At 45.3% G+C, this 11766-nt stretch overlaps 1 long non-coding RNA gene across 1 annotated transcript; it reads left to right on the plus strand.

Annotated features, from left to right (window-relative positions):
* The first annotated feature begins 9275 nt into the window (after nucleotides 1-9275).
* Nucleotides 9276-10837, plus strand: LOC143126117 (uncharacterized). The gene is made up of 3 exons (XR_012987378.1): nucleotides 9276-9568; nucleotides 10242-10305; nucleotides 10726-10837. It is a non-coding gene; the product is annotated as an uncharacterized LOC143126117 (long non-coding RNA).
* Nucleotides 10838-11766: the final 929 nt, after the last annotated feature.

The raw sequence follows: 11766 nt of genomic DNA on the forward strand, positions 1-11766 counted from the left end.
ACAATCTGGTTTCCATGTTCTGACTGGACACCCTGTAGAGGTTGCTACCGGAAACTAAGAACAACATCCCTCATCACCCAGAATCCTTTTCACATACAATAGGCAGTGGATAGTGAGGTCCCTAGGGGTGCTACACATACAATAGTTAGTGGATAGTGAGGTTCCACAGGGGTGCTACACATACAGTAGATAGATAGATATACTTTATTGATCCCCAGGGGAAATTCAAGGTAACAGTAGCATACAGACAACACACACACAGACAACACACACACACACACATTCAATAACAGCAGAAGATAAAGAATATACTAAATATACAAAATACAAATTATACTAATAAAACTTAATCAAAATCAATTCTAAAAAACAGTATCCACATAGTGGGTGAATAATCAATCAGGTGCGCTTGCAATGACTGAAGCAGGGACTGAGCCTGTGGTTCTCAGTGCATAAGGTAAGTTAAGGTGCTCTGTGTGAATGAGTGTCATGGTGATCGTGCAAATGAGTAAGTCAAACAGTGCAACAGTGCAAGAATAAAGTCTATATATCTATATATAAATAACTATATTAAGAAAGGTATGTGGCATGGAGGGAGGGGTTGTGCATATGTGCTAATACAGCACGCAAACAGTGAGGCAGAAGACAAATGTAAAGTGACTAGTGGACAGACAGTTCAAGACATTGGAGGTGGTGAAGAGGCAGACAGACTATGCGGAGAAGTCTATTTCTCCTCTTCCCTTAAGTGATGCATTAAACAGTTCAATGGCCCTGGGGATGAATGACTTCCTCGGTCTGTCTGTTGTGCAAGGCAGTGAGCGAAGTCTCCAGCTGATCAGGCTTAACAATAGTGCTGTGGAGTGGATGACACTCATTGTTCAAGATGTTGATCAGTTTGTTCAGGGTCCTTTTGTCAGATATTGTGATGCACTCCAGTTCAGCTCCCACTACAGAGCCAGCTTTCCTTACCAGCCTGTCAATTCGCCCCGCGTCCTTCTTTGTGCTTCCTCCCCAACATACCACTGCATAGAAGAGGACGCTGGCCACAACAGACTGGTAGAACATCCTGAGGAGCTTGCTGCACACATTGAAGGAGCACAGCCTCCTCAGGAAGTACAGCCTGCTCTGCGCTTTCTTGTAGAGTGTGTTAGTGTTGGCTGACCAGTCCAGTTTATTGTCCAGGTGGAGACCCAGGTACTTGTAGGTGCTTACCACCTCGACATTGACCCCATCAATGGAGACTGGTAGCAGAGTGGGCTTAGATCTGCGGAAATCCACCACCATCTCCTTGGTCTTTGAAGTGTTGAGTTGAGTAGTGTCGAAACAAATTGGTACCTTCTTGCATATGAATAAAATCCAAGAATTATATCAGTCTGGTTTCAGAGCTCACCACAGTACTGAATCAGCCTTAGTTAAAGTTTTTAATGACCTCTTCATCGCTGCCGATAATGGACATATATCAATATTGGTCCTCCTGGACCTCAGTGCTGCCTTTGACACCATAGACCACAACATACTACTCCACAGGCTTGAACATTCGATAGGCATTAAAGACTCAGCACTCGCTTGGTTTAGATCATACCTTTCCAACCGCAGACAATTTGTACAGGTTCACAATGAACCATCTACCCAGACTATGGTAAAATATGGGGTGCCTCAAGGCTCAGTACTAGGGCCCCTGTTATTTTCTCTCTATATGCTTCCTCTAGGCTCAGAAATTAGGAAACATGGCATTAAATTTCATTCTTATGCAGACGATACACAACTATACCTTTCCATAAAACCTGACGAATTGACTCCGCTAGCCAAACTTGACACATGTATACAAGACATAAAGACATGGATGACAAACAATTTCCTGCTTTTGAACTCCGATAAAACAGAAGTCATGGTTTTAGGTCCTAAAAAGATGAGGGATATCCTATCCTCATCGCAGGCTACATTTACTGATCTCCGACTATCCTCATCCACATGTGTTAAAAATCTAGGAGTTACAATTGACCAAGACCTATCACTAAGTAATCACATAAAACAGATTACCAAAGGTTTATTCTATCATTTAAGGAACATTTCAAAGATAAGGAAGTCTTTATCCCTATCAGACGCTGAGAAATTAATCCATGCTTTTGTCACCTCAAGGATTGATTATTGCAATGCTCTATACGCTGGCTGCAATAACACCTGTCTAAAGAGCTTACAGCTTATACAAAATGCAGTAGAACTAAAAAATATGAACATATTTCCCCTATCCTGGCATCTCTACACTGGCTGCCTGTTAGAAGTCGCATTGACTTCAAAATATTACTTCTAACATACAAAGCCATTAATGGCCAGGCACCAGAATATATTAAAGATCTCCTAGTCCCATATAACCCACCCAGACCGCTACGATCACAGAATACTGGCCTTCTTGTAATTCCAAGAATCTCAAAAACTACAGTAGGAGGCAGAGCTTTCAGCTATCGCGCACCCCTCCTCTGGAATAATCTTCCTACCTCAATTCGACTAGCAGACACCCTCCCTATTTTTAAGTCTAGACTTAAAACATACCTCTTTACTGCCTCCCATAGTTAGGTATGGTGCGTGAAATTCACCCACCTCAGGGTTTTTGGAATGGACCACCCTGCTGAGTCCTCGTGTACCATACCTGCGCTGGTGTCGACTACCCCTCACCATACCTTAGTTATGCTGCTATAGCATAGTGCTGTCATGGACTTTTCATGTGTCACGCCGTACAACCCCCCCCCCCCCCCTCTCCCCCCTTCTCTCCCTCAACTCTCCCTCTCTTGCCTATTCCCACCATGGTATACTGTAACAATATATAGTACTACTGATTACTTATTGACATTAACCATTTTGATTTTCAGTAATACTAACCCACTCTACATCTCTCTTTCTTCCCCCTTACTGTACCTCACTTGTGAGGTATATCATCACCAGTCATCAACCATCCGTGTGTTGGCCCTCCTCTCACCCATCTCACCTGAAGTCCCATCCTAGACTGCCCTACTACTGCCCCCTATCTGGACTCCTGGCCCGTACAGCCTAGCGACCCACCACCAGCCTATGACAACTCTGCCTGGATTACTGGCCCGTCTGCCAACCCACCACATGCCCCTCGACAACTCCCTTCCCCTGGACAATTCCAACGCTGGACTATTGAACTTTCTGTCACTAAATCAGGAATAATGAATTACCATAACGGATACGTAATCATCCCACCTCTTGTAACTTTCAGCTCAAGTGCTTAACACCATGTCTTATTCTCTACACCCGACTATCATATGCATTTGTCATGTATACAGACCTTACTGTCATGTACTGACCCTAGGCAGATGGGTCAGGCCCTTGAGTCGTGGATCTGCTCGAGGTTTCTTCCTATATATATCTCCAATTCTAGGGAGTTTTTCCTCGCCCCTGTTACCCATGGGCCTCTCTCTTGCTTTTCTCTTCTTCCTTTCTTTCCTTCTTTCTCTGATTGCCTACATTCTGTAAAGCGCCATGATGCATGTGTTATGTTTTGGCGCTCTATAAGCACAATAAATTAAAATTAAAATTGAGTTTACACCATTGCACAAAGTCCTCCACCAGGCTCATATACTCCTCCTCCTGCCCATTCCCGATACACCCCACAATTGCAGTGTCGTCAGAAAACTTCTGCATGTGGCATGACTCAGTGTTGTAGCGGAAGTCAGATGTGTACAAGGTGAACAGGACTGGAGAAAGCACAGTTCCCTGTGGCGCTCCGGTGCTGCTGATCACAGTGTCAGAGAGACAGTTTTTCAGTCTGACGAACTGTGGTCGCTCCGTCAGGTAATCTGTGATCCAGGTTACCAGGTGAGCGTCCACACCCATCTGAGCTTGTCTCCCAGTCTGAGGGGTTGGATGGTGTTAACCCTTATAAGGTGTTCGGGTCTGTGGGACCCGTTTTCAGTTTTTAGCTTAATAAAAATGCTACAAATAATTATTTTTTAAAACTAAGATTCATTGGCCTTGGCTCATTTTCTGTGAGGAACATAAATCAGAAAACATTTTCAATGAACCCCCCCTGCATACCCCCCCTTCACATTTATATTACACACAGGATGTTCGGGTCCACTGGACCCGGAACTAGTTAAAGTGTGGAAATCATAGGTCCAGTGTGTGTGTGTGTGTGTCAGAGGGTTTTGATGGTGATGCAGAGCAAATAGTTTCAGAAAGTGAGGATAACATTTCTGAAAAATTAGAGTCCGACACTGAGTTTGAAGAGGAGGATAAGCATCAGCCAGCTCCGAAATGTAAAAGAGCCTCAGGACTAGCCCTTCAGCAGCCAGGACAAGCCTGCAAGCAGCCAGCCCCAGGATCATCCAGTGAGCAGCCAGGACCAGCCTGTGAGCAGTCGGGACCAGCCCGCAAGCAGCCAGGACCAGCCGTGCAAGCAGCTAGCCCCAGGACCATCCCGTGAGCAGCCAGGACCAGCCTGTGAGCAGCCGGGACCAGCCCAGAAGCAGCCAGCCCCAGCCTGCAAGCAGCCAGAACCAGGACCAGCCCGCAAGCAGCCAGGACCAGCCTGTGAGCAGCCAGGACCAGCCTGTGATCAGCCAGGACCAGCCCGCAAGCAGCCAGCCCCAGGACGGAGCCCGCAAGCAGCCAGCCCCAGGACCATCCCGTGAGCCTTAGGACTAGCCCGTCAGCCTACATCGAAACGCAAGCAAACCTCAGGACCAGCCCACCAGCAGCCAGCCTCAGGACCGGCCAATAAGCAGCAAGCCACAGGACCAGCTCCTCAGTCAGCTTCAAAACGCAAGCGAACCTCAGGACCAGCCCGCCAGCAGCCAGCCCCAGGACCGGCCAATAAGCAACAAGCCACAGGACCAGCTCCTCAGTCAGCTTCAAAACGCAAACAGGCCTCAGGACCAGACCGTGAACAGCCAGCCATAGGGCCAGCCTGTCAGCCAGCTCTGAAACGCAAGCGAACCTCAGGACCAGCCCGCCAGCAGCCAGCCCCAGGACCAGCCGATGAGCAGCAAGCCGCAGGACCAGCCGTTGAGCAGCCAGCCATAGAACCAGCCATTGAGCAGCCAGACATTGGACTCGACTGTCAGCAGCTTGCAAATGACAACATATGGATGTCAAAAAATGGTAGAATTGAATGGTCTTCCTGCTCAAGAAATGAACCCCCCTGCATGGCTGCCAATGTGATTTGGATGCTACCAGGACCTACATGCTTGGCAGTCACTCATGCACAAGACATCAATTCTTCTTTTTACCTTTTCATGCCATCCCCAATCCAAAAATACATATGCAATACACACACAGTGAGACTCTGCCCCTCATGTGTGGTATAGTCTGGTATAAAATTGCTGTGTTCAATGGCTTCAATGTGTTGTTCAGACAGATGTTATTGAGTATGTTCAATTTCTAATGAAATTCAAATAAATAAAACTTGCTTCATTTGTACAATTGTTGATTATTTTCCAGTTATGCCTGTTTTATGATGCATTTCCTTATTTTGTTATATTTTAATACAAAAATAAACAAAAACGAGTGGCACTTCTATTCATAATTGTGATTTAACAAAGGTAAAGGCAACACATTTAACATATGTGTTGTTTATATTACTTGCAATTGGGATGAAGTAACCATCTAGTGAGTATTTAAAAAAAAAAAAGTTTGATTATGTTGAATTAAAAGGCCTAAAATGCAATGGGTCCACCAGACCCAGCAACACCTCCTGTGTAACAAAAAAACGAACATCCTATGAGGGTTAAAAGCACTTGAGAAATCAAAGAACATGATTCTCATAGCACTTTACCCCTTGTCCAGGTGAGAATGTGTCCTGTGTAGAAGATAAATGATGGCATCGTCCACGCCCACTTTCTCCTGGTACGCAAACTGTAACAGGTCTAGTGCATGGCGTACCTGGGGTCTGAGCATACCTAAGACGAGTCACTCCATTGTCTTCATCACATGTGATGTAAGAGCGACAGGTCTGTAGTCATTAAGCTCACTAGGATGTGGCTTTTTAGGGACAGGGGTGAGACATGATGTCTTCCACAGTGTTGGAACTTGTCCAAGGCGTAGACTCAGATTAAAGATGTGCTTCAGTGGCTCCCCCAGCTCAGCAGCACAGGCCTTGAGTAGCCTTGGACACAGTCTGTCAGGCCCCGCTGCCTTTCTCGTGTGCAGTTTCTTTAGTTTAGCGCTCACTTGAGTTGCTGTGACGATGGTGTAAGGGGAGGGGAGGGGTGTATCTGGGATCTGTGTGTCTGATGGCTGTTGACTGAGGTTGTTGTCGCCTCATTGTTCGTGATCACCGTGTGGAGGAGGGGTGCAATATCCAATGATGGTGGGGGTGAGTGTTGCACTGGTATTGAGGGGGTGTGGGGGCTGGGGGATGACCACCTCCTTGATGTCCCTGTCAAGGCTGCCAGAGTCGTGGACGCCTCCACAGGCACAGGCAAGGAGGCATCAGGCGGGGGCAGGGCGTGAGGTGATGATGGTTTAGGTTGTTGGGTGTCACCGGGATGCAGAGCTGGAGAGACTGGAAGGTGGGGGTAGGGCAGGCACGCAAACAAGAGCAGTGCCTGAGTCTGCAGGGGGTGGTGGACAGACCACTCCCATTGGAGATGGAGCAGGGCAGTCAAACCTATTATAGAAGTGGTTCAACTGGTTCGCCCTGTCCAGGTCCCCCTCCACAGAGCTGCTGCTCTTCTTCAGGCCAGTTATAATTTTCATGCCGTCCCATGCCTCCTTCATGTTGTTTTCCTGCAACTTCTGTTCCACCTTCTTTCTGTAGTCCTCCTTAGCCTCCTTCAGCTTGACTTTGAGTTCCCCTTGCACGCGCCTCAGCTCTGCCATGTCCCCCTCTCTGTACGCCATCTTTTTCCTATTAAGAAGGGTCTTGACATTGCTGGTTATCCAAGGCTTGTTATTGGGAAACAGCGTACAGTTCTGGTGGGAACAACAATGTCCATACAGAAATTCAGGTAGTCAGTTGTGCACTGTGTGACCTCCTCTAAGTCCTCTCCATTCTGTAACACACTCCAGTCAGTGCACTCAAAGCAGTCTCTCAGAGCCTCATCCGCTTCAGGTGTCCACTTCCTGAAGATGCGTGTGGCAGCTGGTAGCCTCTGTACTTTGGGCTTGTACATTGGCTGGAGATGGATGAGGTTATGGTCTGACTTACCCAGAGGGGGAAGGGGGTTTGCACTGTATGCATCCCTCACGTTTGCATACATGAGGTCTATTGTCCTGTTTTTCCTTGTAGGGCAGTCAACAAACTGGTAGAAATTTGTGAGTGTGGAATCCAGTGTTATGTGATTGAAGTCGCCAGAGATCACAAAAAAGGCATCACTGTGTTGGGTTTGAAGCCTTGCGATTGTGGAGTGGATGACGTCACATGCTGAATCTGGGAGAGCTCGAGGTGGAACGTAAACACAGAAAGCAATTGCGTGCGAGAACTCCTTCGGCATGTAATACAGACGGAGACTAACCGCTAATAACTCCACATCCTTGCAGCATAGTTTCCTTCACTGTAACATGTCCGGGGTTGCACCATCTATTGTTTATGTACAGCACCAATCCACCACCCTTCTTTTTGCCAGAAAGTTTACAGTCTCTGTCCAAACACTGAAGCCGGGCAGCTCAACGTAAGAAGTGGGGATATGACTTGTTAGCCACGTCTCCGTAAAGCATAGCAAACTACATTCCCTGTATAATCTCTGGTTTCTCACCAGGGCAGTCAGTCTTGTTAGCCAGCGAGTTCACGTTTCCCATCACAATCGATGGAACTGAGGGCTTGTATCTCCATTTTTTCTCCCGACGCCTCATCTTCACTTTTACTCCTGCTCTGCAACCCCGAAAGCACCACAGTTCCTCTGGGATGTCGCGAACACAGCCAGCATTCCGTCGTAGTGCGATCAGCTGATTCCTTGTGTACACAAGTTTGCTGCCGCTGGAGCATTGTAATATGTCCGTGTCCATAGGATAGAATAAAAACACTCCTCAAAGTGTGTAAAATCCAAAAAGTTGCAAAGTAACAAGTAAGCAAAAAACTCAAAGACACAGAGCTACTGGAAGGGCTGCCACTGTCGTCGGCCCCGGAACCGGAAGTAGGCAGTGGATAGTGAGGTCCCTAGGGGTGCTACACATACAGTAGGTAGTGGATAGTGAGGTTCCCCCTTGAAGTGCTTTGGGTGCCTTGATAAAGTACTGTATAAATGCTGGTGTTGTTGTTGTTGTTTTTGTTGTTGTAATGTATTGTGGATGGCATTGTGACACATCTCAGCAGTCTCTCACCTGCAAACTCCACCTCTCGGATTTCCCTTGTCTCCGTCTGTAAAATGCTCAACGTAACATGTGGAAGGAGGGTGCGAGGGCAGCTTCACTTCCTCTTCCTCTTTGCTCGCACGTCTGTCAAATGCAGAGGCTACCGCAGTCACGCCACAGAGAGGGAATATCTGAACGTGTCGGCTGGCTCCGTAAAAGATGGCCACTCCTAGCCTCCTCCAAACATACACATACACACACGTATGCACGCACACACACATACACACACACCAATCTGGATGTGATGCATCCAGCTAAAAGTAGTAGGTGTTTTGAGCAGGTCAAGGTCAGCTTACTGCACAGATGACTTGACTCTCTCTCCTCTCTGGTGTCATGGTGAAAGGAGGTGGCAGCTAGCTTTGCTCGCAGCAGGAGAGCTGTCAAAAAGAATCTGAGCAGAAAGAGAGTGTGTATCAAGATTCTCCCCAGACAAGGAGGTCTAAAGGAAAGTGGCAACAACCGATGGAAGATATTTATAATTCTTTAGTGTATCACTGAAACTTGAGGATCTTACAGTTCAGTGATCTTGCAGTTATAAATGAGAATAGCTGAGACCATGTCTAGTGCTAATAGTGATGATAGATATTTGTAAAATATGGAGGAAGGTGGATTTATCTCCCTGACAAAGGCCAAGCAAAAAAGTGTATTGGTTGGAATCACACTAACTATTATATTTTTTGAAACATTTAAAGGTCTCATTCACTGAGAAACCGTTTAATACTTGTTACTTTCGAAATACTATAGCTCACTCCAAGTTGCATATGCATGCTGCACGTGAAAATGATCTTCTACCCCCATTGCCCGCATTAACCAATGAAAGAAAATACACGGAAAAACAAGCGAATCAGAAAGAGCCCTTCCCAATGACGCCGAAGGGAAACTGATTATTCATGGCCTCGCCCACCTTGGCTTGTGACCGCCTACAGGAAGACTGGAAGATTTTGCGGCTAGGGGATTGTCTCTCTGCAGCTAGTAGGAGCTAACAGCAAGTTGCTAACATGGCGGAAAAAAATCGTGCCTGTGTTATTTGTGGCAATAACACATCAATGTTGCATGTCTTGCCTTAGAAACAAGAGTTGAGGAAGAAATGGTTCGGATTTATCGTTGGAACACCACCACCGAAGTAGTGCAACATTAGTTCTGTGTTCCAATCATTTCGACCACACTCACTGCCTACAGTTAGAAAGTGGTTTTGCATCGATGTTCTGAAAACCTGGTTCTGTACCGTCATGACGATCGACCACCAGGCTCACAGGCTGTAAGTACAAACAAACTTTTCCACCTAACGTCTGTTACAAAATAGCATGTTCATATTCTTCACGTTAGCATGCATGAAAAGGGTAGGCTACAAGCTAGGCTTAGGCTAGCCTATATTACAGGAAGCTACACCAGGCACGTAACTGAAGTGTTCTGTTCGCGACGTGTAAAATCAGAGAATGTCTAATAGGAAGGGCTCTGGTAAAATCCAAGAGGAATGGTCTATTTTCCCGAACATAGCCTACAGGACACTAACACGCCAGGTGTAGCTACTTTCATTGATTAGGCCTATTGGAAGCTAATTGTTGCAGTAACGCGAACGGAATGCTTCAGTTACGTGCCTGGTGTAGCTACACTCATAAGAAACTGACCACACTACCCTGAGATTTAGCTTGTTGAACCTATAATCTTCTAACCTAAGCGTTAAACCACAAATAATAATATTAGCAACAATATATTATGCTCAACTAAGTACGGGTATTGTTCTAGTCTAAACAGGCAAAAACACAATACCTGTGCACTATTAGGCTAAGTTGCTATCACTATAGAGCTCGGGTATTTACACTTCAGTCTAATTTATGTCTTCTTGCCATTATTACATTGACCTTTGTAGGCCTACAATGATGTTTTGTTTGATTACTTGCTGTTTACTTAGTGTTTTGTATGTCTTCCAGAGCACATCCTCATGTCAGGCTACACAGCTTTCTAGCCTACATTAGGTCATCACGTTAAGCAAAGGTTTGTGATCTAACTTTTATTGTTGTGCTAGTTAGTTTCTAGAAGTCTTTTTCTAGTAGGCTAATACAGGTTCTTATGTGCTCGTCAATGTTTGGGAAAGTCAATTCATGGGTTTCTTCAGGTCACTTTCCACAGGTGTATAAAATCAAGCACCTCGATTATGAATGCAGACTGCATGGTGCTTGATTAATACACCTGTGTAAATGGACCTGATGAAACCCATGAATTGCATAACCGATAGAATTGATATTACCGAATGTCTACTTGTGGGTGTGCTACTTAGTACATCATACACCTTACCACAGTCACTAAAATATTTTTGTTTCCATTGTGCCAGTACAGTTTTGTGTGAGATAGTGAATGTCCTGTGTACTATTAGTATCTTGTAACTTGATAGTAATACACATTTATTTACTTTAGGTACCCAAACAGAATACTTCATGAAAAGTATGAGTATTGATACAAGCACTTCGGATACACCATGGGCATGGGGGCCTGCTACCTCTACTGCCATCAAGCCTGTTCATCCAAGGCCAGCTAAAAGACCTCGGGTTGATCAAGAGGAGGAGGAGGATGAAAGCGACATCTCCACAATAACACCTATGGCCCAGCGCAATCAAAGAGCAATGTAATAGAATCATCACAGCCAACGAATGTGTTTTGTGTGTTGTCCCTTCGGATCCCCAGGACAATACAAGCCGAAACAACAACTCAGACCTTTCTGCCTAAATAATCCCAGCACCATCTTACAAAGGATCTGTAGGCCAGATGTCTGCATCGTCTGGCAAAAAGAGGACATTGTTAATTCTGTGCATAGTTTGGATGTTCTTGTTTTGAGTTTGCATTATTTTAATAGACTGCAATATTACTATTTGTCAGTGTTTCACGGACCACCTAGCAAAAAAAAAAAAACAGTAGACCTACTTCAACAGTATATTACACAATAGGCCTTCTCACTGAACCACCTTGCTTATTGTCTTTGCACCTTGCTTATGGTGTCAGAGGATTCATATGATTTAAACTGGCATAGGTTACATCAGTGTTGCAGAACTGTTTGGATTTACATACAAGTTGGTTCAATATTGCAAACAACTCATCTATTATATTTTACCACATCTACTTGTGGAACACTTGAGAGCTTGCGGACCACACTTTTGAGTACCACTGCTGTATGTAAATATAATAAAGTTATTTATTGAAAATTGACCTGTTTTGTATATTTGTTTTAGGAGTTTCATCAGTTTTTGTCCCTTTTAAGCTAAAGGTTTATCTTACCTTTCATATCTTCTGTCTCACAGAGGGCCATAGTCGTCATAGTTGAATGTTTAGTGCATTTTGAAGGGAGTACATTATGCTTTCATTAAGGCAGACTGGTTCTAATCCTAGGTACAGGGTCATACAGACAACAGGGGTACTGGTGTTGCCCATTTTTCTAACCACATGAGCAATCCCCTTACAAAA

This window comes from Alosa pseudoharengus, unplaced genomic scaffold (assembly GCF_046254945.1).
Source record: "Alosa pseudoharengus isolate Yale_2024_CS ecotype anadromous, Long Island Sound unplaced genomic scaffold, YU_APseudo_1.1 YU_APseudo_1.1_scf_16, whole genome shotgun sequence".
In the NCBI taxonomy this organism is placed as follows: domain Eukaryota; kingdom Metazoa; phylum Chordata; class Actinopteri; order Clupeiformes; family Clupeidae; genus Alosa; species Alosa pseudoharengus.